Source organism: Brienomyrus brachyistius, unplaced genomic scaffold (assembly GCF_023856365.1).
Source record: "Brienomyrus brachyistius isolate T26 unplaced genomic scaffold, BBRACH_0.4 scaffold1161, whole genome shotgun sequence".
Lineage (NCBI taxonomy): Eukaryota > Metazoa > Chordata > Actinopteri > Osteoglossiformes > Mormyridae > Brienomyrus > Brienomyrus brachyistius.
This window is the reverse complement of record NW_026043436.1, coordinates 1-3,825: the sequence shown is the minus strand read 5'-3', so window position 1 is coordinate 3,825 and position 3,825 is coordinate 1.

The window sequence follows — 3,825 nt, the reverse complement described above, 5'->3', positions numbered from 1 at the left end:
TGGCAAATACGGTCAATGACTGTTTCACTTTGCACCTTCAGCCCTGAGCCGCGTAATCTCAGCACCTTTAATAACAACCATTGCTGCCTCCTACAGGTGGGAATACACTTAGACAATAGTAAATATCACTAAGGCAGGCAAGTACCTCTCGTTTCAAGTGTTGCAATACTATATAACATTATATTATAAACAATAAATACGAATAAATAAAAACATTAAACAAATAAACATAATCAATAATATTCATGAATAATTATGCTTAATATACAAATAAAAGAATAGCTCCTGCAGATGATTTCAGATAACTACTGGAACAATGAGTTCTGGAGGGGAGCAAGCTCTGTTACATGCTATAGAAATGTTGATCTGATTCCTTTCATTATCAGATTGTTACCACTGTTAAAAACCACAGATATTGTATTCTGATTGTATGCATTTCCTTATTAGGGCATGTCAGTTACTTCTGTTAAAAAATCCGTTTATTCTGACGTCGTAAATTTCCTGATCAGAGTTTACCCTCTTTAAAGTGATGGAGGTCCACTTGTGCCAAAGATACATCGATATGCATATGAGATTTCGTTTGTGCCAAAAATATGTAAATAGCACACAGTCCATGTCGACTGAGCATGTGACAAAGAATTTTTCTGTGACAATTCTATTTTGTCAATGAGTTTGTCTGTGGAGCCCCTGAAGGGACCTAATGGTGTCCGCTAATTAGATACCCAGAAATAAACTGTGTGGCTCCTGCCCAAGCATTGCTGCCCAAACAGCAGCTTCCTCCTTATGCCACCGAGGGAGGAGTAGCCAGTGGTTCCCCTGCCCCTTCCCCTCTCCCCCCTGCAGACGAGGATCATAACCATTCAGCACCCGACTCTACCTCCTTCTCGGTGAAGAAGTGCCGTGGCGAAACGCTCAGGCAGCAGGACGAGGTAGCAGAAATTCTTGCCCCTATGTTGGTATGTCCAAATCCTCAAGGGGGAGATAAGGTTTGCTCATCTGACACTGTAGATGAAGGAGTTGAACATAAGAACATAAGAACTATACAAACGAGACGAGGCCATTCGGCCCATCAAGCTCGCTTGGGGAGAACTAAACTAATAGCTCAGAGTCGTTAAAATCTTATCTAGCTCTGATTTAAAGGAACCCAAGGATTCAGCTTGCACTACATTATCAGGAAGACTATTCCATACTCTACACGCTGCGTAAAGAAGTGCTTCCTTAAATCCAGCTTGAAATGTTCTCCCGCTAATTTCCACCTATGGCCACGAGTTCGTGTATTTAAACTAATGCTGAAGTAACTATTTGGTTGAACAGCATCCAAACCTGTTAGAATCTTATATACCTGGATCATGTCCCCCCTCAATCTCCTTTGCTTGAGACTGAACAGATTTAGCTCAAGTAACCGTTCCTCGTATGACATTCCTCTAAGACCAGGAATCATTTTTGTGGCCCTACGCTGCACCTTTTCTAAGGCCACAATGTCCTTTTTAAGATATGGTGACCAAACCTGCACACAATATTCTAGGTGAGGTCTCACCAAGGAATTGTATAATCTTAGCATTACCTCCCTTGACTTAAACTCCACACACCTGGAGATATACCCCAACATCCTATTGGCCTTTTTTATTGCTTCCCCACACTGGCGAGAATGGGACATGGAAGCATCAACATACACACCAAGGTCTTTCTCATGATCAGCTACCTTTATTTCAGTGACACCCATGAAATACCTGTACTTTATATTTCTGCTCCCTAGATGGAGTACCTTATATTTATCGACGTTAAATTTCATCTGCCAGGTATCGGCCCAGTCACTAATTAAATCAAGATCCCGCTGTAGCTGCTGAGCCACTAATTCAGTATCTGCTACACCACCCACCTTGGTGTCATCTGCAAATTTCACCAGTTTACTGTATATATTGGTATCCATATCATTTATGTAAATTAGGAACAATAGTGGTCCTAAAATCGAACCCTGCGGTACCCCACTATGAACGCAAGCCCACTGTGAGTTGAAGGACATTGCCAGTGACCTGCTGGACCCCAGGCAGAACAGGCCTCACCATGCGACAGCCCTTCAGAGACTGGTCCTCCTGCGCATGGACTGGGGCATGATGCATCAGTTTAAACAGGAGCCTGGTAAATCCTGCGAGTGCTACACCAAGCGACTGATGGCAGCATTCTCCAACTACAGTGGGATGGACTCCACAACGGACCGAGAGTGTATGTGATGTAAAATACACTAAGATAGGTAAAAACTCTTTTGTGGACTAAGTAAAACAAACATTTTATGTTCTAGTTTTCTTAAAACTACTGAAACAAATAATTGGCTACACTGCAGTTCCGCTGTTTTGTTTGGCACCCCTGCATGTCGTGCATTGTGTGGAAAAAACCTGAAGGCTGAGGAATGTTACGTAACACAGCTAGAATGTAAAAACTCTCTCTGGTGTAATTCACTGCATAAAACCAATGGTGTTAAGTGTGATGTCTTCTTCATAACACTCCCTGATGTTTGTGTCCGTGACCATGAGATAGGGTGGGCTGCTTTTCTTCCTTCCTTTGACTAGTATTCCTCCTAAATTGTTCATCTGTATTTGCTGCATTGGTACTTGATGTGCGTGTGCCTTGTGTCACGATCGCCATTTAACGGGAGCGGCGGACGGGCAGGAAACAGGCAAGGCAGGCAGGATACGGGGATTTATTAGGAACACGGGGTGCAGGAAACATCTCACGCAGACGGACTTCAATGACGGACACTGAACTCTAGTAAGACATGAACTCAAATAGACAGGACTGATTGAAAATAATCGGACACAGCTGGGTACGATCAGGGAAGCACACGTGGATAATCAGGGGGCGTGGCACACACGGTGGTCAGACTGTCCGGGACCTCCTCGGGGACTAGGGCAGGAAAGTCTGGAGCTGGGTCAGGGACAGGAGTGGGGCCAGGAACAAGAGCCCCAGGGGGCACAGTCATTTGAGGCGGAGGGAGCGCCTCGGGCGTGGGCTCTGGGGCCGCAGGGGGCAGCGGAGGCGGCTGCTCAGGAGCTACGGGCAAAGCAGGCGGCGGCTGCTCGGGCTCTGGGGCCGCAGGGGGCAGCGGAGGCGGCTGCTCGGGCTGCGCAGGAGCTATGGGCGACGAAGGCAACTGCTCAGACGCTGTAGCAGGAACCCAGGACTTTATGCTCAGCCCACTGCTGTTAACTCCGATGACTCACAACTGAGCAGCAATGCACATTTCGAATTCCATCATCAACATCAGGCAGATGACAAGACTGTTGTGGGTCTCATCAATAAAAACGGTGACTCAGCATACAAAGAGGAAGTGTGATGACTATCGGACTGCTGCAGAGCCAACAACCTGTCTCTGAATGTTGACCAAAGAGATGGTTGTTGACGTTAGAAGAACACAAAACACAGAGTGACCACTCTCTGCTGCACATCGATGGCTCATCTGTGGAGATCGTAGAGAGTACCAGATTCCTTGTTGTCCATCTGGCGGAGAATCTCACCAGGTCCTTCAACATCAGCTCCATAGTAAGGAAAGCACAGCAGCACCTCTACTCTCCACGGAAGCTCAGAAAAGCCCATCTCCCATTCTCACACTCTATTGGGGAACTGTTGAAAGCACCCTGAGCAGCTGCATCACGGTCTGCTTTGAGAACTGTGTCGCCTCAGATCACAAGTCCCTACAACAGATAGTGATGACAGGTGAGAAAATCATTGGGAGTATCGTGTTAGAGAAATATGTACTTTTTTTATCATCATTTTGCTAGACGCTTAGAAACAACACCCTGCCGCAGCTTGATCTTAATTGAGCAATAA